General features: G+C 39.6%; 1 protein-coding gene across 1 annotated transcript in view; it reads right to left on the reverse strand.

The window, feature by feature from the left end:
• Nucleotides 1-23,910, reverse strand: part of TSPAN9 (tetraspanin 9) — a 110,443-nt gene that overhangs the window by 85,282 nt on the left and 1,251 nt on the right. The window lies entirely within an intron of this gene.

The raw sequence follows: 23,910 nt of genomic DNA on the forward strand, positions 1-23,910 counted from the left end.
AAGGAAGGAAGGAAGGAAGGAAGGAAGGAAGGAAGGAAGGAAGGAAGGAAGGAAGGAAGGAAGGAAGGAAGGAAGGAAGGAAGGAAGGAAGGAAGGAGGAAGACAATTTGGCCAGATCAAAGGAAGGAAGTGTAATAGCATGAGAAAAATGGGAAGGGGCGTGTTATAATGGGCTTTTGGATCCTATTATCCAGAGTTACCTGCCCCATCTAGAGCTAGGTAACTGTCATTTACATATTTGATAGCTATGCTAGCTGTTCCTTCATCTAAGTCAGGAATAAAAATGTTAGAAAGCACAAGATGAGGCAAAAATCCTGGATGTATTATTACACTAGAGATCTCTTTCCAAGGTGACATTGGTCAATATACTGATTAGCCCTTAAAGCATTCTAAATTTTCAGAAGAATCAGAATCAAACTCACAGTCTTAAAACTTGCAGAGTTTGTGTGATATTGATATTGAGACTAGAAAGGTAAGTGAGAGCCAGGTTGTAAAGGGGGAAAGTGGGAAGATGAAGGAAGGAGGGGAAAGATGGGGAGAGCAGGCTTTCAGTCTTTGATCTCTACACCTTCATACTGGATGTTTCCAATGACTAGAATGAACTCCTTCATTTCTTCTTTCTCATGTAATCCCTTGCTTCCTTCAGTACTCAGCTCAAACTACAAATTCCACATTAAACTGAGTGACTTATCTAGGGTCACACAACCAGCAAGTACATCTGGCCATATCTGAACTCAGGTCTTCCTTGCTCCAGGGTTAGCACTCTCTCCATTGTACCACCTAGCTATTGAACAATTTTCAGACATGCCTACTTATCCTTCATTCTTCCTCTCCTTCATGACAAATTCTAAGGTAAAGTGGTCTTTCCCACACACACAGGATCCTTCTAATTGTTACCCATCAATAGCCAGCTCTTCATTGTTGGTGAAAACTGAAGATAAAATTCCCCTTGGTAGGTTCCTTCACATTTTGAGGAATGAAATTATCATTAAAGCAAGTCAAAAAGTTATTAGCTACATTCCTGTTGTCAGAGACAGAACTCTAATATATACCTAGATAACCTAAGTCCCTCATTATTATTATGTCATATTACTATAATGGCCTGTGATTTGTTTCCCAGCTTCCTCATCTATTTTTCTTCCTTCTGTCCAAATAAACTCCAATAACAATATTGCTTCTGCTTTTACTCCCATCTACCTTTACCCAAATGTCTTCCCCTTCTTGTTCTTTGATCCTCACAACATCCCTGAAAAGTCATTACAACATGTAATGTTATCTTCACTTTACAGATGAAGAAGTTGAGTTTCATGGAGATTAAGTGCCTTTTCCATGGGCACAAGCTAGTCAGATATGGGATTCAAACACAGGTCTAGCATTCTTTACATTATACCACATTAATAGGGAACCAGTCCCAGGACCAAAATGACAGATCTTATGTTATAGGGGGCTGAATCTAACAAGTCCTTAAAGTCCCTTCTAACTCTAAGAAGCTATATATCAGTAAGGAAAAATAAGGTACAAAGAAAGGGGTAGAGAGGTCAGAGGATTCACCCTTAAGGTCACATAGAAAAAGGCAAGCTAGGAAAGAATCTTCGTGGTCTGGATCCGCTTTGTTCCTCCCCAACACCTTCAAGCATTTAGAAAACTAGCAAAAAGTCATTCTGATGTTAAGTCTCTAGTGTTCTCCTGTCCTATCTGGGTCCACAAAAGCTGCCCTGAAAAATCAGTAAGTAATAGTTCTGACAGCAAGCACTCCTCCTTCGGAAAAGTCAGAGTCTCACATCTTAGACCTCTAGGGAACAGAAGACTGAATCTCTCTCAAAAAGGTCCCCTATCCCTAATCTGTATCCTTCCTCATGATCCCAGAGGCCTCGTATGAAAATAGTATGCTCTCTTTAACACCTCCATCTATAAGAGACATCTTTCAAAACAGGCCAAGAAAATCCTTTTGATACCAGTCAAAAACAATTTTTAAGAAGGGTTGCAGATCAACATGCCTCTCTCCTTCCTGCCTCAAAGCAGATCGTTCCATTATGAGACTGTTCTATTAGAAGCTTTCCCCTCTATCAATCTGAAATCTCTCTTCATATATAACTTTACATAAAGTTATATAACTTTGCTTCTAGTTCTAGTTCTAAAACCAAGAAAAACAAATCTAAACTTTCCATATAATAGCCTTTGACATAACTGAAGACATCTGTCATGTCTCACCCAACCCTCACCCATCTAGGTCTCCTCTTTTCAAGGCTAACTAGCCTCCATTCTTTCAACTAGACCTCACAATAATATGATAGTTCTCTTATCCTCATTATCTTTCTTCGGGCACTTTCCAGATTATCAGTGCCCTTCCTAAAACACAGGGTCAAGAAATGAATGTTGTCCCCCTCCAAAAAAGTTTCCTTGATTCACCAGACCCTTTTTTTACAGATATTTTACAAATGATGATAAAAGCAGGATGAGGAAGAATGAGGAGTGGAAGATTCCTCTTCACTGAGGAGGCAAATCTAGGTGGTTAGGTATATGATGGGCTTGAAATAAGTAAGTTCATAAAAAGGGAGGTTTGAGGGAAAAGATACTTCTGCCTTGAACAGGTTTGGTTTGGGATGCCTTTAGTACATGCTTTCAGTTAAGAGTGTCTAACATCCCAGTGATGGCATGGAAATGGAGTTCTAGAAAAAAGTCTGGAAATGAATATATGTATCCAGGAATCATCTGCAAAAGGAGATCATTATACCCTCAGGACTTGAAATTTATGGGGAGAAGAGAAAAGAATAGAGGAGCCAGGTCAGACCCTGGAAGAATACACACAGTTTTATCAAAAGATTGAAAGTATTGAAACAGGAAAGAGAAAAAAGAGAGCTGTGTCATGAAAAGATTATCCAGTTCAAGGGATCAGAGGTTCATGAACTTAAACAGGAAAAAAATACATCTTTATTTTTAAATAATTGACTTCTAGTATAGTTTTAATTAGTTTACTTTATCCATTTAAAAATAATACTCTAAGAAGGGGGTCTTACTTTAATTACTACATTGCCAAAGGAGTCTCAAGGCACATTTACCTGTGAATATAAGCAGTCTAGAAGAGGTGAGCTTTGTCAGTGTGTCAGTAGATAGAGTGCTAGTCTTGGAGGAAGGAAGACCTGGGTTCAAATTCCATCTCTAACACTTAATAGATATATGATTTGCAAGTTTCATTGTCTCAGAGCCTGCTTCCTCATCTTTAATATGGGATTTATAATAGCATTTAATTCACAAAATTGCTGTGAGCCTCAAATGAGATCACATATGAAAAGCCTTCAGCAAACTTTAAGGAGTTCACCAAAATCAGTTATTACTATTATTGCCCAAATCAATTCAATAAGTGGCAACAGTTGTATGTAGACTCAGGTTCTTTGACTTAAAAAACCACCCCTTTTCCAACTACACCGGGATACAAAGTGGGCTAAAAAAACATTCATCCACATCCTCCCATAGGTCAAACCCTGAAGAAAGCCTTTAGGGGTGGAGATAAACTGTCCTCACTCCAACTCCAGTCACTGACACTGCAGCGTTTTACCAATGTTGTAATAAGGTAAATTTGGCTTCCTTAAGGAGGTGATACTCAAAAGAAGTTGCAGGTAATCTTGCTTTTGATCCTGAGACCTCTCAACCAGGAGAACAAAAGCATCCATAAAATATAGGTTTCTTTCAACATGTGGTTGGAGCAATTTCCACTTAAGCCTTTCTCTCTATAATATCTAAGAGACAATGAAACAAGCAATGAGGGCTGCTATCTATTTACTTCAGCATGCCCTAGCTAAGTAGCTCTGACAGCTAACTCCTCTGGATCTTCCCCATTCCCCCTCCTTCTTGCTGGGTACTTCTGCTGCAATCCAGAAGAATGAGTTGCCTTGGGGGTCAGGGAAAGGAAGAAAGAAAATGGTTAAAAAATTGACCTAGATTCCAGCAACATGTGCTTGTTATTGGCAGTTAGAGCCAACAAAGCTAGGAGTGGTGGCAGCTGGTGAGGGCTTAATAACTGCACAGAGAAAGGTGCATTGAGTAGAAAGGAATTAAATCCCTAGACTAGGGATACAAAAACTAGAGTGGGACCCAAGGCCATCCCCGAAGACATTTACTAAATCCCTACCATATGCACCTCTTGGTACTCTCTTTCTTCTTTTTTATTTGTAGGCTACTATGAGATGAGCTCCAGTCTTCGGGTCAGAATAATTATAACACACATTTATATAATGCTCTAAAATATACAAAACGTTTTCATCAGTTCTGCCAGAAGGCCTGGTTTCAAGTTTTGACTCCAACGTTTACTAATTGTGTGGCCCTGGGAGACTTTCTAGACCTCAGTTTCCTAGTACATAAACATAACATAAATTTATTCCAATTCATTCATTTATTAAGCATATGTTATGTACAGACATGGCACACCATACACTGTGGATTCATACAAGGCTTAAATAAGACAATCCTTGCCCTCATGGATTTTGCAGCCTAACAAGCAAGACACAAAGAAAAATGATTATAAGAAATAATACATAATGAGTACATTAGAGTGTACCAAATGAATGTGCAACCTGAGGTCTGAAGGAAAGCTCACAGAAGAAGTTTGAGTTGAGCTTTAAAGGAGGTGCAGAAAGGAAGTGATGTTATTCCAGGCATAGGGAATAATACAAATAAACAGAAGAGGACATAAGGGAAAGAGCATGGTATGTATTCGTATCATGTCAAGCAGTCCAGTTTGGCTGGGTCCTGAAGTACATGGAAGGAAGATAAGGCCAGATGGATAGGATGATGCAGATGGAGAACCTTGAATAACAAACAAGCAAAGGAATATGAACCACAGGAAGCCATATAACATTTTTTTTTAAAATACAGAGATCACATGACAGTGTCTATGCAAAAGGCTGATTATTCTGGAAGCAATATGAAGGAAGGGTAGGGAAGGAGATAGGAACCTGTTGAAAAACTCTTCCAATAATGCAAGCAGGTGGTAATAAAAAAAAATGCTGCAGAGGTCAAAAGCAAAAGATTTTGACAACTGATTGGATGTAAGAGTTGAGAGAGAGGAAAGAGTCAAGGTAAATCGCAAGGTTGCAAAAACATTGAAGAATGGATGAATGTTAGTACCAAAAACAGTGAATTTAGAAAAAGGAAAAGGTTTAGAGTTGTATACAAACTATGACTCATTATCACTCTCTCTTGCCATTTTTTTCCTTTCCTTTCTCTTTGTCTCTAAGGACAGGTCAAAGCACACAATGACCCCCGTAGTCAAGCATAGGCTATACTGGTATCATTTGGCATGACTAAAGATACCAATGACACAAATGTAGATCATGGTTGTCTCTATGGGTCTTTTACTGGCCTAACTTTAAAAATGACATCTTGGTAAGCCCCATCTCAAAACTATAAAATATGGTATTTAAGACCATATTTGACCCTGGTTAAAAGAGGGTGTCCCCCACAAGCAAATAAAATTTGTGCTTTAATTTTCTTCCTCCCTTTTCCAAGGATCTGTAAGCGATCTCTAATCACATAGCAAATCAGCTTTTATCTATCCTAACCATAATCCTGGGGTGGAGGAAAGAGGAGGGCTAACATGGATTGGAAATCATTTGGCTTCTGGGAAAATGAAGGTAAAGGAAATAAAAGCAGACAAGAAACTGAGAATAAGAGTAAGACATCCTGATTATTTGTTCAGATGATTTCCCTGGCTCTTTGACTCAGGGTTTGACTCAGGATAAGATTTAACTAGAAGGGAACAATTAAATGTCACAACCAAGGTTTTAATCCAGAATTCCTGACTCCAATTTAAATGTTCTTTTTACTATACCATACTACCTCTCAGAAAGAAATAGTAACTGAAAGTATCTTTGGGCATCTATTTCTGCCTATCCTTCTGATCCCCTTCACCTCTCCTTCCTGGCATTTCCCTGAACTGTTGATCAACTGTTTAGAGATCTATTCTCAGAATCCAGAGTCACCAGTGGGTAACAGCCTTCCAGGGTCAATGACACAGTAGTTAACCAGTCCTGAAGGACCAACCTCAAACCTACCATGTTCCACAGTCCAGTTTAGAAATTCTCCAAGAACAATCCAAGGGAAACTACATCCAACAAAGCAGACTCAGCCTCAGAATCTAATAGAAGCAGCCAATTGTAAGAGTCACTAGCACTAGCCCTAGATTAAGGAATTAAAAAACCTGAGTTCCAGTCCTGGCCCTATTATTAGCCATGTGACTCTTAGAGAGTCACTTAAACTTAATTCATCTCCGTGTCCAATTGTAATTGAAGTACATATTTCACAAGACTACTGTGAGAATCAAATGAGATGATGAATTCAAATGCTCATCTAAAATTAGTTCTCTTTGAAAGGAAAGAGATTCCATCCTCTCTCCTCCATCACCTTCACAGCATTCATCCACAAGTTCCAAAGAGTTAGTAACTACCAAGGTGTTTTCATATGGGTGACATAAGTCAGAATCACCCAAGTCCCTTCACAGGTCTTACTGGCTGATTGGAAAAATCAGATTGTTTTCTCAGTCAGAAGATCAATTTGAGCACTCATATAAAGCCCAAGCTACACTGTGCCACTCAAACCCATGCCAATCCCACTGGCTTGGAGGCAGGAACCACAAAAGGTAGGGACAGAACTAGATTCAACAATTAACATGTATTAAGTGTCTACCATGTGCAAAGTAGTGTGCCAGATGCTAAGAATTTATCATTACCTCAAAGATCTGTGATGCCACAGTAAAGAAATTCTCTGTACACATGAAAACCATCTATGATTTAGAAAATGAATCTCAAGGAGTTGCCTGAGGCTCTAAGAGAGAATCTCATGATCACCCAGCTAGTAGGTTATCAGAGATTAAAGAGCATAGAGTTAGAGACAGAAGACATTACAGAGGTCATGTAGTTCAACCCCCTCATTTTACAAATGGGAAAACTGAGGCTTAAGAGATTAGGTAACTTGCCTAAGGTCATACAGGTTCTGTAACCATGTCTTTTCAACCAACCCTCCATGCACTACACCAGTGATTCCCAAAGTGGGCACCACTGCCCCCTGGTGGGTGCTGCAGCGATCCAGGGAGGCGATGATGGCCACAAGTGCATTTATCTTTCCTATTAATTGCTATTAAATTTTTTAAAAATTAATTTCCAGGGGGCTAAGTAATATTTTTTTCTGGGAAGGAGGCAGTAGGCTAAAAAAAGTTTGGGAACCACTGTACTACACCATGATGTCAGAAAGAAAGAGAATGAAAAATACAATTTAGCCAGAGCAAAGAAGGGAAGGAGAATGAAAGATAAGAAGAAACCAAAAAGGAAGAGGAAAGATGGGGCAGCTAGATGGCTCAGTGGATTGAGAGCCAGGCCTAGAGATGGGAGGTCTTGGGTTCAAATCTGACCTCAGACACTTCCCAGCTGTGTGACCCTGGCAAGTCACCCATTGCAGAACCCTTACCACTCTTCTGCTTCGGAACCAATACCTTTTTTTGATTCTAAGACAGAAGTAAGAGTTTTTAAAAAGGGTGGCAGGATGTAAAAAGAGTCAAAGATCTAGAGACAAGCCATGTAGGGACAGGGAAGAGAAGGCATTGAGAGGAATGGTTCCAGCGGGACTGTAATTAGAATTCAGGTTCTTTGAGATCAGAATCTGTTTCAGTTTGGTCTTTATATTCCTAGTACCTTGCACATAGTAAACTCATTTTTTTTCATCCATTACGCTCTATCTTAGAATCAATACTATGTGACTTGTCCAGGATCACACAGCTAGGTAGTGTCCACCTAGCTGCCCCTATATAAAAGGTTTGTTGAATTGGATTAAGGGCACAGCTAAGAGGAATCCTGAAAAAAATGGATCAGGACTATGGTCAAGGAAAGGAGCAAACAGCCATTTCTCCAGGCCAAGACAGCTACACCGGACTCAGGGGAGAAGGAGAGATGAGTGGGGAGATATGTGTGGAAAGAAACCAGCCCTGGAAGCAGTGAAGATCTTTCCTACACTGATACATTAAAAGAATAATATACAAATGGCATACAAACTAACATCTAATTTATATCTATTGCTTTTAAGTCACAAGTTTATTGACTACTGATAATATAGTAGCAGCTGGGAATGGAAACTAGAGTGACCAGAGAATGAGGCTGGAAGTGGAAGGACTAAGAAGCGGGGCCACTCATGGGAACTAAATAGATGGGGAGACGGTGGGTGGCTGGTTGGAGAATGTGTGAGTGAGTGAGTGAGTGAGTGAGTGAGTGAGTGAGTGTGTGTGTGTGTGTGTGTGTGTGTGTGTGTGTGTGTGTGTGTGTGTAATGAATTCAGGAGAGACCAATGGTGAAAGGAAACTGAGAAGAAATTGTTCTGGGAGCTAGGAGCAAGGAAGAAGGAAAAAAATATCTATCTATTTCTAATGATTAACGCCAGAGGGAGGAATCAGAACAATTGTCATTAAGGCTTCTAACAATAACCCAGTCTCAGAGCAGAGCCACCACAGTGCAGAGAGGCAGCCAGCATGTCAAACACAGTGCTGATCTTTTCTGTTTCAGTGAGGGTGCCTAATAAAGCAGCCCGCCCCCTCATTACCTACTGATCAGGTTTGATGGCCCTCAGAGAGGTATTAAGGTGGGAAGACAATGCTGAACCCAATGCTGTCATCACCATCAATGAATATCTTCACTCTTCACTACCCCATCCCCCAGGAAGCTTTAAAAACACACAAAGATCTGGCATTTCTGCCACTGGCAGCACTGAGAAATGTGACTAGGAGGATGATTTTCCTTGTGCCACTAAATGGAAAAAATGAGGTACATTGATCAGGGAAGGGCAACATGCCAAACTTGAGGCCAAACTAATGTAGAACCCAGAGTCAAACTGTTTTCCTACCTCCTGCCTTCTAGCTGGGTGTTGTTTCATTTACAGGCTAGGAAGATGTTGATGCTTGCACAGTTATATATTGTATAGCCTTATCATTTTGTTCTATGTCGATGAAGTACCTGGGACCTTTATTGGTTAATTAATGAGATTCATTGGATTTTTGTGCTAAAATTGTTCTCATTCATTAAAAACAATAATTTGGTTTAAATAGAAAAAAAGAAGCCAAAGTCAAAATGTCTCACACTTAGTAGCTTCTCAAGGGAACAACATTTTACAAAGTAAATAATTTTCAGAGCTGGGGGAATCCTCAGATTATTTAGTCCAGTCATTTTACATAGGAGGAAACTGAGGTAAACAGTAATACCACCTTGCTCAAGATCCCAGAGGTGGATGAACTGAAACAAAAACCTGGATGTTTTTGGCTCCTGGGGGCTTTTTTCACTTCAATACGTTGCTTCCTATAAAAAATTATTAGATACATTCATTCACATACTATATATTGGTTACCTAAGAAATCTCAGTGTCTTTAGAAGTGTAAATGTGTGTATACAATACAAAAACACAACACTACTGAATTATAAATCTGATCTTCCCATTCAAAGCTCATTAAATAAATATATAAATGAAATACAAATTTAAATTTAATTAAATATATATTTCTTAAACACCTATTACCTGCAATATACTGAAGAAACAAAGATTTAAAAATACATAGCTGGCATGGTTAGGTGGTTCACCAGATAGAGATCCAGACCTAAAGATGGGAAATGCTAAATTCAAATCTCACCTCAGACACTTCCTAGATGTATGACCCTGGGCAAGTCACTTAACCCCGATTGCCTAGCCCTTACCTCTCTTCTGCCTTAGAACTGATACTTAGTATTGATTCTAAGAGAGAAGGCAGGGTTTGGGTTTTTTTTTTAATTATTTAGCTCCTGCCTTCATGAAGTTTGCAATATAATAGGAAAGGAGTGCCAAAGAGAAGCTAAATTGAGGAACTTATAATGTACTTATCTGTATATAAGTTGGAAAATGATAAATTGCATTGAAGTCAAATGAAATGACTTAAGAGATTCAAGGAAGGAATCACTTTCTAGTTAGAGAATCAAGGAAGGCAGCACCTGAGCTGAGTCTTGAAGGATGAGAGATGCCAACAGAGAGACAGAAAGAGAGATGTTGGGGAGAGGGGGGAGTAGTTGGAGGAAAAGAGCATTTTAGACAGGGAAAGTTATTTGCATATGATATGAAGATTAGATGGCTTGAGTATAATGACAAGTCAAATTTACTATATACTCTACATGAAGTGCTTCCTTCTATCTAGGCCTTAGTTTTCCCATCTTCAAAACAGAAAGACACATTCTGTGCTTTGATTTCATCATCTATAAAATGAGACAGTTGGACTAGATGACATTTTCCCTATAATTCATGACTCCTTAACTCTCCCAGGATTGCTGGAAAAGGAGTATGAAGATCAAGTCTCGCAAATCCTTTCAGTTATTCAGAAAGAAAGAGGGCAGTAATATATGGCATCCTAGAATTTTAAAGCTGGCAGGAGCCATAGAGATGATTTGGATAAACTTCTTCATTATATAAATGTGGCACAGTGCATAGGTCTGGAATTAGGAAAACTTGACTTCAAATCTGGCCTCAGACACTGTGACTCTGGGCAAGTCACTTAGCCCTGTTTGCCTCAGTTTCCTCATCTATAAAATGAGCTTAAAATGGGAATGGTAAATAACTCCAATACCTCTGCCAAGAAATCCTCAGATGGGATCACAAAAAGTCTTCCCCAAAAAGTTCCAACAAAAACAAATATATAGATGAAGAACCAGAGGCATTGAAGGATTAAGAGACTTGATCAAAGTCATACAACTCAGACTTCATCTATCTCTGCAACCTCAGAGCAAGTCACTGCCTCTCCCTGGGTCTTAGCTTTTTATCTATAAAATGAGAGAGCTGTCCTTTGCAAAGAAGGGAGACCATGGACGAGAAGCAACTCATATACCCTCAGACACAGTGGATGGGTTGTTTAGTTTGACTGACCTGTTACTGTTTCCCTCTTTTTTATTCTTTATAATAACTGGTGCCTCTTTGGGGAGTCTGGGAGGGAAATATGTTCAAAATGAAGGTGATAGAAAAATGAAAGATAAAATAAAATGATAGGGTTGGACTAGATGACCTCAAAGATCCTTTCCAATTGCAGAACCTATAAATTTTTAGGGTCCCTCTCACCTCTAAACACTATAACCCTGGTGCACCCATGGCTCTCGCCTTCTCATTCAATGACCTTTATCACTGTGGTATGCAGGTGCAGCTTTGAGCAAGCTGGGAATTTGCTGTGATAGGTAATCTGAAACTTTTCACTCTGGGGAATACCAGAAGGATATTGTAGAGAAATAAACAGTAACAATTGGCCTTTGGCCCCTGGAAACTCTGCCTAATGTTCTGGCATTATGAAGATTAACAAGAACTGCTGTGTAGAGTTGGTCTGATTGTTTCTAGATGTTTCTACCATTATGTTAGGGGAAGAGATGGTGAAAGAGAAAACCTAATTGGCTTTCTTGAGAATAGTGTGGACATTCTTCCCACAGTTTTCAAAAAGCAGAGCATTCTTTATATTCCTCCCCCCAAATGGGTTCAGAAATTCAAAAAACAAAAAGGGGGAGCAGATGAAGAATTAAAATAAAAAGGTTGGACAGGGAGCAGAGGCAGCCTTCCCCTATAGAACTATTGTGGCAGAGTGGAAAATGCATTGAATTGAGACCAAGAGACATAGGTTCTCATTCCAGATCTACCATTAACTGGCTGCATGACCTTAAACAAGCTGAAACCTCTCTCTCAGCCTCAGTTTATTTCTTCAGCTATAAAATAAGGAGGCTTAGCTAGATCAAACAAAGACTCCTCTCAGGGAATCTGCAAGGGCAAAACTATTTTCATCATCATCGTCGTAATTTATTTTAATTTCTAATATGATAAATATCAATAGGAATAACTTACATAAACAAAAGTTCTTGTGGGTGGAATGGGCTTTCTCAATAATGTTTAACTGTATTAAGGAAAGGGCAGCTAGGTGGTTTGGCGGATAAAGAGCTAGGATTGGAGATGAGAAGTACTAGATTCAAATCTGGCTTCAGACATTTCCTAGCTGTGTGACACTGAGCAAATCACTCAACCCTAATTCCCTAGACCTTACCACTCTTCCACCTTGGAACTGATACTTAATGTTGATTCTAAAAAAGGAATCTTAAGGGATTCTGAGACAAAAAAAAAAGTTGTAAGAACCACTGGATTATATTATCTCTAAGGTTCCTCCCAGTCCTTTACATTCTATAAATCTATGTGCTAAATACTAAAAGAAACAAAACACTTTTCCTCTCAGTCTTTCCTCACCAACTATATAAGTACTGCTTCTCTTGAATCTAGAAAGGAGACTTGTTCGGGTAAAAGGTCTCAATGGTAATCCTAAACCTAACAGGCATCACAAAGTCTTTCTCACATAGATAGACCTAATCAGACTGACATGCTGTCACTCTGATTTGGAACCAACATATCATTCCCAACAGGCAAGGAGAAACTTCCCTGAAGATTATCTCCATAAAAGGGAATCACTCATTACTTGGCAATTCATCCTCAAGCCTAGAACTCACTGTCTGGGGTACAAAGTGACTTCAGACAGATAACATTACCAATTCCATTTTCCTCAAAGTATTTTTGTAAATAGGCTCACTGAATCCCTGCCAATCTCCTGACTGCCCAGATATTAGCAGACCTGGCCATTCATGATTCCTCTAAATCTGATTCTCACCTCTGCTATTTAAGCCTTCTCAGATTGATCAACCAAGAGGTGCTTGCTATGCCTAGCCAACCTAGGACTGTCAACAGGTACCCCCACATACAAACAAAAATGCATTTAATATACCTATTTCCATGACGTTACTATTTATCTAGTCAACATTTCAACGCTGCTGTCAATAGATTCCTTTAGAAGCAAGCTTAAATTTTTATTCAATTGCCACAAATTCTTAAATGCCTTGCTTGCCTCAGCAACTATTTGTTCTTTTTCCCTTGCTTCAGCAACCACAAGATGCCCCAATTTTGGTATTCAAGAAAGTCACTTCCTTCACTTAATGTCCTTGAATAAAGTGCATTCTCTTCCACCATGTTGACTATTGTTAAAAAAAAAAATTCAATTCTTTGCCTTACTCAACCCAAACAAGTTCTCGCAAAGATTGTGTCCTGTCTGGTGAATGGCCCAGTGAAAACTTTAAATAATTTAACTTGCCAACTGGAGAATGATCTTTATTCAAGAACTTTCAGCAAAATTTATTAATTGATGCCTGAAATTGTTACTATCATGTTAAAATTAATATTTTTTTAATTTTATATACTAGAAACTCAGTCTACAGAACTTCCTTTTCATGTTATCACATTAAAATATTTATGTTTATTAATAGTTGCCAAATTCACAATAAATAGAAAAAATATTTAAAGAAGCTTTGAGATCTTGCTAAGATATGCATTCTGGATCTTTCATGGAATTATATTTCAGACATCAGGGCAGGTATTCCCTACTGGAAACAAAGGCAGCAGGTCCAGATGTAAGCTATCCCTCAAGGGAGATAAAAAGAAATCATTCCAGCAACTTATTAAAACCTCAAGAAACTTAATTTCCTTCTATCCTCAATACCTGGCTCATGTTCTCTCATTAGGTTTCTTGGTGTTATCCAGAAAAATGGTAGTATTCATCTCACAAATCCAGCTTTCCCTCTATCCCACCTCTCAACAGTTCATTCAATATCTCCATTCATGACCTAGTGGAAAAGGCATTCCCTGGTCACTAGAAGTGTGAGTTGGTAGATACCCCAGGTATGGAACAGATATCCTAGGATTTGGAAAGTCAACAAGTCATGGGGCCCATGCTACTGAGGTTTCAAAAGTCCCAAGGCTAAATTTTGCTTATTTACTCTTTTATGCTGTTCAAGCCCAGCAACTTTCTATTCATGTTGCCCTTGTATCCGACATTAAAAAACAAAAAGCTAAACTACCAACTCCCTCATCATCTCTTCAGTAAAAAGTCTAATAGTACTTTTTTCCCTTTTCAATTCCTTTTTCTTTTGTCCCTATCCCTTTCTTCTCTTCTTTATCCAAAATTAAATGTTTTCTTTTCCATCTCATTTTCCCCCATTTTCTAGTTTCTTAATATGAAAAGAAAATAATTTTGAAGGTGTCATTACTGGATTGGAGAAGTAACTTCTCAAACCAATGAAAGACTCATTCCTAAGTTTCTGATCAGGACTCATTTTCCAATCAATCAACCTACTAACTCTAGTACTCTTCCAAGCACTGTGGATTTTTTAAAAACTATTATATATTTCAAAATCTCAAAATTTTGTGATTTTATTTGTACTGATACTACTCCATCAATAAATATTATTTCCCCTCCATGCTTTTGTTTTATAAGTTTAATGACTTGCTATGGTTAAAAAAGAATTTATTACAAAGTGGCCAAATCTCTGATTATATCACTGACCAATAAGTGCTATTAGCCTTCAAGAAATTATCATTAGTGATCAGAAAAGGCATTAAAATGAGGAACAATAAAGTGGAGGTACCTACCAAAGATGACTTTTTCAAGGTGTTTAGCCAAAGCAGGTGGGGGAGAAGAGATATGGGGCAAGAGTAAGGAAGGAAGGAAGGAGAAGGAGGATCAAGTGAGGGTTTTTTAAAGGATGAGAAAGAGGTGGGGTTTTGGTTTTTAAAAGAACATTACAAAAACGATTAATATGGAAATAGATATTGAGTGATAATACCTGTATAACCCAGTGGAATTGCTTGTCGGCTCTGGGAGAGGAGAGGGGAAAAGAGGAGAGAGAGAACACAAAATCATGGAACCATGGAAAAAATATTTAAATAAAAATTAAAGGATGAGAAAGACCTAGACATAGTTATAGGAAGCAAGAAAGCAGTTGATAAGTAGAAACTAAAGATTAGAGAGTAGGAATAGAAGTTGGGATCAGAGTTGGTCTTGGGGTGGGGGTGGGGGGATGACATCAGGTGATATAAGATGAGAAAACAGAGTGAAGAAATCCTCCTCAAAAGACCTTGATTTTTCCAGAGTGGGAGTTCCTTAGATGAGAAGGTGAGAGGAAGGGGTGCTATGGGAAATAAGATGGGATAGACAATTGATTAGGAAGGAATAGGACTACTTTGTTCCAGTGCGAGCCCAAACAAAATGAGGTAACAAAGTTATAACTTAATTTGCTTCGGAAATATTCAATTGGAGGGAGTGAACAAGGGAAGCTGTACAAGACAGTCTGTGATCAATTTGAGAAGTTCCCCCAATCAACTAAAAGAGATTGAAGGGTATAGATAGGTATTTGTCTGGAAGCATCTGAAGGGAACATCTCCATGAAGTATGTGGCAGTGCCCAAAAATCCCTTGCTAAGAAAACGCAAGAATCTCTTGACTGAGGATCGGGAGGACAAACTCTCATCAGAAGATCCTAACTCTTTCTATTGTCTATAAAAAGGAGCAAACAGATTAACTTGCTCTTGCTTTTGAGGCCTCACCTTTTCCCTAGCTCCTACTTCTACAATAAAGCAACAAGGAAAAGAAGGGTTAGTTTCCCCCTCCCCCAAAAGTAGTCAATAACTTTGGGAGCAGGTCACTTAATCTGGTTTCAGTTTTCTCATCTACATGTGAGGCAATGTCCCTTTAAGGTACTGCCCTTTCATATAGAGCAATTTGGTTGTTCCTGAAAAGGAGTTTAGGGAGGGAGTATTTTTCCCTGTGGAAAGTCTATTAAAAAATTGTTAAATTAGCTAATAACAAATACAAAGTTCACCTGTCCCATCAGTGAACAAACAATTTGGAGCCTGAAAGATTTATTTAGAAAAAGAACTTCAGTTTAATTTTTTTAAAACAAACAAACAAACCTTAGTTTTCAGAAAGCTGTGAATAGTTTGGTTGCAAAAGGGTCAGAAAATAAACTGTGACATAAACATAAAGGCTCAACTCATGTTTTAATGGATATAGAGTAATGCCTCATTTGTATGTGAACAGTTTAATAGTCTAAATGGGCAGAAAAAAACTTTTCCTTATTAAAAACTAATTAAGATGCAAATATGAAGAAATGGAATTATTAGAAGCTCAGACTTTTAAGGTGAACCTTTTTGCAGACTAGAGAATGGCTGGAACACTGGAACATTGTGATCCCTCAGCACACTGTATGTAACTTTTAGGACTCAACTGGGCAAAACTCACAAAAATGAAAAATCACGAGCATACTGATTTTCTTCATTTTTATGTTTCCCTACAAGGTTTCTCTAATATATTGCAGAGAAAGGATGACCCAGATTTAAAGCTTAATTGTGATTAATGTATTATTCCTCAATTTGCTTTAATGTATGCATGCGTATTATGTTATTGGTTGTTTTGCCTTACTGTGAAATGAATGGCTATGTATAAGATCTAAAAATGTCATTATTGTGAGTGACTGATTTGTGTAAATGAAAGCACACAGGTGGGGACCTCAGAACTAAAGTATTAACTAGACAAAAGTATATTCCCCCAAATAGGACTATTCCTCAGATCCTGAGAGAATATGAAAACCTAAGAGCGTTTGGACAGATAAGATGCCAAGTCAGCTCAAAAAGTGAGGAAATACACCTATACACAGTGTTTGAAGTATGAGGAGCTATAGTGAGAGTGGTCAGTCCATACTCTTGTGCCATTTAAAAATTCTTACTGAGATGATCCAAGAGAGTAGTGTAGTAGAATATAGCACTAGATCTCCATGGCCGGAGTTTGTTTGCTGCCTCAAATGCTTATTATGATCCTAAGCAAATCACTTGGCTCTCTAAGACTCAGTTTCCTTGTTTCTAAAATAGAGATAATAACAGAACTCATTCCTCTGGGTTATTGTGAAGATCAAATGAGAAAATGTATGCAAAGTTAAAGTGCTATGTAAATGTTAGCTATTGTTGTTAATGTTATTCCCTTCTAGATCTCTAACTATGCTTCTAAATATCTTTTAACTAAAATAACATATCCAATTAAGACTTCAATATCCAATAAGCTACAGAAGGCTTTGAGGCATAAAATACTGTTTACCAGTCCCACTTATCTCCAGAGCAAGGAGAAATTTGTGAGATGGGTTTGCTCTATTGGGAACAGAGAAGCTTCCTACAGTCTAGATAGTATCTTACCTTGAAACCCAAGGACTCTTTCAGAGTACAGAGATACCCACTTCCCATATTTCAGCTAGAGCTCACTGTACTTTACTTTTCCCCTTCCCCCATTCCTTCTTGACTGACATCAATGCTGTCTCTAACATGATTTAAAAATAGATATTAAGACAAGGAAGTTTAATTTTTCATGCTTTGGAGGGGAAGCTAACACAGTGCTATCATTCCCCCACTTAGTTTATCCTGGGGATCTCAAAAAATTTGTAGCATTCCTCATCCCATCTAAATTGGGCCATGGATAATCCATTCCAGATAAGACTGCCTGCAAAAGCTTCCAGGGAAGAAGAATCCACAGCCACTGGTTAACCATTCCAGAGCCTCAAAATATGGATAATCAGCATGTACAACCTCTCATCTAAATCTGTCTTGCTGCCAGTGTTAGCCTGTATCCTTTTGTTCTATCCTTGTATACATAAAAGGAAAGAGGAAATATGTGCAGGAAAGAGGGCAGGAGCTGCCTTCTCCTCATAACCTCTTTTTGGGGTTTGAAAACAGTTACAAAGGGTTGTTATTTTGTCTCTCTACTTTCTCAGTTCTTGGAGAAGAGATATCTTTTAAGCCACACAGCAAGACACTCAATAGCACTAAAGATACATGCCCAGCACATGCAGAAGCCAATACTAGGCACTGAAGAGTGGTAAGCAAAGAGACAAAAGGAACAACGGCCACAATGCCTGTCCCTGATGTGTTTGTAGCCCATTTGAGGAGACGATGAATATATATCTGCAACTGGACAGAGAACATTTCCTAAATCGGTCCATTGTCAAGTGCAATAAACAAGAGGCAGCTAGATGGCTCAGTGGATAGAGAGCCAAGCCTAGAGATGAGAGGTCCTAAGTTCAAATCTAACCTCAGACACTTCCTAGCTGTGTGACCCTGGGCAAGTCACTTAATCCCCATTGCCTAGTCCTGTTCCTCTACTTTGGAAGGGTCTTCTAACTTGGAACCAAGACTCAGTATTGATTCTAAGACAGAAGGTAAGGGTTTTAATTTAAAAATAAATAAATAAATAAGCAACAGAGGAAAATGGAGGGAGAGCAGTCCAAGGAGAGAGAAGAATCGTGGTCCCAGTTAGGTGAGGTTAATCAAGACGCAGAAGTAGCTAGATTGCTCAGTGAATAGAGCCATAAATAGGTCTGGTATCAGGGAGACCCAAGTTCATATCTGGCCTCAGACACTAGCTATCTGACCCTGGGTGAGTCATTTAACCCCATTTGCCTCAGTGTCCTCATCTGTAAATGAGCTGGAGAAGGAAATGGCAAACCAATCCAGTATCTTTGCCAAGAAAACCCCAAATGGATGCAACTGAAAGGACTCAACAACATCTAGCTACAAATGCTGCCAGGAATCCCATTCATCAAACCCACATCAGGGTTTATCCTGCTGGACAGGCACCCTGGAGTGTGCTTCCTTGGCTAATTAGCCTTTATTAAGGAAAAGACCCACGAGAAATAGACTTTCCAATAAGGCCACAATGTCAGTGTGCTGCCAGCCATAATTTAAAATGATGGGATAGCTCCATTGTTTAGAATATGTAGTCAATATTGTTCCAAGTGGCAATTATGCTATCCATACTTTGCCCTCCACCTCTCTGCACTCACTAATAGATCTGCAATGCATTTGGGGTAGAACAGTTGGGCTGAGATCTCAATTTGCCACTCCCTAAACCATGACAATAAGTCCCAGGTGTTCGAAGAAGGGCCCCTCTAGCTTCAATTACACACACACACACACACACACACACACACACACACACAACAGGCGCAAAATTAAATACCTTAAGCCTTTTCTTAAGGCTCCAGATGAGGACTCATTTACTTTCTCCACAGAGGGAAGCTGAGCCAGATGGCCCTCAGGGAAGAATCAGAGACCTGTTTGACCCTAAGGAAATAGCTTTTGGATGGGTCAGATAACCACAGGGCTCCAGGAGCCAGGACTCTACATCTACACCATAAGTTTGACACCTGGCAACCTAGAGAGGCAGAATGTGTGTGGAGCTGGGGTGGAAATAAAGAACAGCCCTTAGAGTAACTATTGGCTGAACTTCAAATACTCTGCTCCCCTCCATCTACATTGGGCACAATGGCCTTGGTCCTAAACTTGATAAATGAAACCATATGTGGAAATGGCTATCAAAAAATTTTCCCATTTGGACAAGGAGTTGGTCCTAGAGGACAGGGCACTAAGGCAGTGGAGTAGCCTGAACTTTCCTGAAGAAGAAGAGGAGAAAGAAAAGAAGCAGAAATAGTTAATCATCTGAATCCACCCCTAATTCTGCCCTACCCTCCTACAAATCCAACTCCATAGCCTTATCAGTGGAAGGTACCACTGAAGCACACATTGCTCTCTTTAAGAATCAGCAATCCAGATAAAGCTAAAGAGACCTTGGAAAACATTTGGACCAAACCCCGTCATTGTACAGATAAGAAAAGAGCCTTAGAAAAAGAAAAAACTGTCCAATGCCACAAGTTAGAAAGCATTTACTCTACCATGTTTCTCCAATTCTCCTTATTTTTATTCTCCAGACTCTTATCTTTTTCCTTTCTTACTCCACAGCCCTGAATGCACTCCCTGCTCAGATTCACAAGGATGTGAACTCAAACATCCCAGGCCTTGAAAGGCTTTTGTCCTTCCTCCCTCTTACTCGGCTTTCTTCTTTTCCCAAACCATCAGTCCTTTCTGCCCACAGAACCCTCCCTTTTCCTGGACCCCTGCCTACCAAGCCAGACAGTGCCCATTATTTCAAACATCCCACCCTCCAGGAAGTTATACTTAATCTCATGAGAAGTGACCCACCTTCTAGAGAATAATGTCCAATATCTTTCCTCCCAAACTTGTATCTCCCTATGGCACTTGAGGCAAAAAAACATACACAAAAGCATGGTTTACCTCTAACACTTTGTGTTTTAGGGCTCCAAGGTGGTATGTAGGCTCTCAAGGAATGAAGATTCAGTCTCAAAAGTAATGTTCTGCACAGAACCTATACCACTTAGGAAAATAAATGCCAAGTAACCATTCAAGTCAGAGAATTAGAGATACCTGAAATCTAACTTGGAATAGACCTGTGGTGATTATTTTATCTATTCTCTTTTCTTTAGGTGAGACCAGAACAGTCCCTAAACTAAAGAAAAATAAGGGAAGGTGGGATAGAGAAAGAATCTCTGTTTAAATACTGGGAAGGAAGGAATCCTGCCTGACTTCACTTTCTTGAACAAGAAATGCTAAGTGAAATGATACTTGGGTAGCCCTGTGATTTTAGCAGCATGGGTTCCCACCTCCTGGCATAAATAGCAAACTCAACAACTCCTTATCTTGTCTAACCCTTGATTCTATCTCTCCATAAATGCACATAGAAGATCCACTCAATATACAGATGGCCTTCCTCTCACTCTTTTAATATCCAGAGATATCAATGTGCCATTCCGTTTATCTGTTCAGCCACTTTCACACAAGTAGTTCATAGAGTAATAACTGCCTTCTCCTTATGATAAAATGGATTTGGGAATACAGGTGATAAACATGATGAAGATCCCTACATCTGGTCTGCCCATTAAGGGACTTAATATTCTAAATGAAGTTATACACCCAAATCAATTCCAGAGAAGCATCTGGTAAGGTAGAAAGAGCAATGAATTTGGAATCAAAAGACTTGTTCATTTAAGGATTCCAATTCTGCTTCTGAAATCTCTCTTAATTTTCCCTAGCTGCCAGTGCCACCCCTCCAAAAAAATCTGCCTTATATTTATTTTATATACTTATATATGTTATCTCCCTTAATAGTAAGGAAGCTCCTTGAGGGTGGGGACTTTCATCTTTGTCTCTCCCAGGGCACAGCACAATGACTCATACATAGTTGGTGTTTAATAAATACTTGATCATTAATTGCTTGATTGCTAGCTTGATTAATCTGGGTAGATCATTTCAATCCCTCTGAGCAGCCATTTCCTCATCTGTAAAATGAGCCAATAATTTCTTAACTACCAACTTCATGAGATCCTTATAAAGAAAACCAAGGAAAGCATTTTGTAAACCAAAAAGCACTATATAAATGTCCAGTTATGATCATGATTATCCTGGGGAAATAGAAAACCATAAAAGATCATACCAAATATAGCCAGCAGGTGTGGAGAGGAGTTACCCAGTGAACAAGACAAGCTTGATCTAATGAAGTCAGCAGAGAATCCACAAGAGAGGTTTCACAAAGTGATGGCCAGGAGCAGGCACAATGCCTGCTCTTTTTGCCCAGGTGCACAAAGTGCTTTAAAACAAAACAGAAGGGTAGAGAGATTTGATACACCGGCAAAATGAAGATAGTTGGCCAATGTTCTTTTGAACTTGAACACATGAGAGAAGTACCAACCAATGTGTGATTTGTGCAGATCCTGGTGAAAAAGTCAAAGGAGAATGGAGGAACTGGCCCAGAAGGGGGCTGCAAAGCTACCAGAAGGAGATTCCCATCTTATTCTAGTTGACTCTTGATAAAATGCTAGTAAGGCCCAAATGATCTCTAAGGTCCTTTTCAGTTATTATGTTCAATGAATTCTACAGATTTATGATGATGTTCCAAAAAAAAGTCTGTCAACCAAGGGGGGAAGGGGAGGAAGAAAAATCTCTGTCCCAGTTCCCATGAAATCTGAACCTTCAGGCTGTATTAAGAAACAGTGTTCAGAACAAGGGACACTCTACCACAGTTAAACCATATCTGGGATACTGTGGTCAGCTCTTGGTGCCACATTTCATAAAAAACATTAATGAGCTGGAAGGCATTTAGAAGAAGGTGGTTATGATAATGGAGGGCTCAAGGCCAAGCCATGAGAAAACTCACTGAAAGAACCAAAGTTGTTTAGCCTAGAGAATAAAAGACTGAGAGGGTTGATAAGGTAACTATTTTCAAATATTTTAAGGGCTGGTCACATAGAAGGGTTTTAACTTGTTCTGTTAATTTGTTCCCCTAGGAGGAGAGCTGGAAGTGACAGGAAGAAATCATGGAGAGGTAGATTCTGTCTCCATATAAGGAAAAAGTAGAATGGGTTGTGGCGAGATATAGAGAGTTCTCCTTACTGAGAGGCCTTCAGATAAAGTCTCAGTGGCCAATTAATGGGGATCTCACAGAGGGGATTCTTGCTCAGGTAACAGTTGAACTGAGGCTCTGAGATCCCTTCCAATGTTGAAATTGGAAAAAATATGATTCAGTGTTACAGGACCAGAAACAAACTAATCAACCAGAAATACTCTAGGGGAGACCCAGATGAATGACACTGGACAAAGTTCTTTGTACAAGATGGAAAGCACACTAGTGTTCTTTGCAGGAAAGATGCCCTTACAGGAAACAACTCAGGGATTCCCACTGGCTCTAATCATAGCCTCTCACAGATTCTCTTTTGTTATATGAAACCTATAGTTAATCTTAAGCCACCAGGATAAAATGTCATGGTCCAGAAGGGACTTTAGAGATTATTTAACCAAAGTCCTTCATTTTACATATGACGAAATTTAAGGCCCAGAAAGGTTGGGCAAATGATTTGCCCAACTTCAAACAACTTGCTTCATGGTAGAACTGGGACGAGAACCCAGGTCTCTTGACTCCCAGCTCACTGCTCTTCTCACTATAGGGCATGGATATATGCTTCCCCCCAACCCTCACTCTGCCTTCTAATCCTCCATCCTCCTCATCCCTCTCACATAAGTTATTTCAGTTAAAGTGGGTCAGTTCAACACAGATCCTGGCTGCCAGAGCACAGCCACCCCCTTCTAACTTAGCTCTGCCCCGTGACCATGAACTCAGCAGTAACTTTTTCATGTCCCCAGTGATCATCCTGGATCCTAGGCAGCTGATATCCTCTAGCAGACAGGAGGAGACACACCCACCTTGGAGAGATAGCACACATTTGCATGACCTCCAGTGGGTTGGGGGGGGGGGAAGGGGAAGGACTTTGTAGAAAGGGCACAGAAGAGATCAAAGTGAGAGATGAGTAAGAATGAATTTGGCAGAGCTTTCAAATTTGCCTCTGAGATTTTTTCCCCCGTTACATACATCTCCATTCAGAACCACACGGGCTCTAGAGAGTGACTCTAGATCTCCCCATCTCACTCTGACACCCTTGGTTGAAAATTACTTCTTCCCATGGTCACTCTCGGGCTGCCCATACACCACTGCAGTCCCTGGGATTCTTTCTCTCAGTCTGCCAGGTCCTGAGACTCAATGAGAGGAGCTTCCCGCCAGCTGGCTCCACCACCCGAATCCATTCCAAACCCTCAAAAGCAGAACCACACAATCGCAGTACCCCCTCCCTCCCACACTCACACACCTTCCACTATTCTCCCTCCTCTGCAATACAAAACTCAACACTGGGGCATCCATGAGGACCAGAACGACCCACTGCCCCAACAATATAGTGGCACCGTTTCAATTCAATTCTACAGATATTTCTTTAGATTTGTATGCAATTTGCATTTCTGGCTCCCTCCTCCCTTACCCCCCAAAATGCTATCAAAAATGAGCTTGGAGAGCAGACCCTCCCCTCATACCCTCCCGAAGAACCCATTTGCTCATCTTTTCAGACACCAGTGTTCAGTTATTTCACTAGTTATAAAAATAACCCAGAAATGGGGGCAAATGATACATCTCCCTTTCACTTTCTATGCTTCAGAGGCCCCATTCAAGTCCCAGGAACTATGTACCCCGGCCACCCACCAGGAGACAAGCCCAAGTATGTCTTTTTTCCTCCTTTTTAAAAAAAAGAGGCCAGAAAACTTCAAGAGCCAATAAAAAAAAGATCCCATCTCTCCTAGA

The sequence above is a fragment of the Gracilinanus agilis genome, chromosome 5 (genome assembly GCF_016433145.1).
Source record: "Gracilinanus agilis isolate LMUSP501 chromosome 5, AgileGrace, whole genome shotgun sequence".
Classification (NCBI taxonomy): domain Eukaryota; kingdom Metazoa; phylum Chordata; class Mammalia; order Didelphimorphia; family Didelphidae; genus Gracilinanus; species Gracilinanus agilis.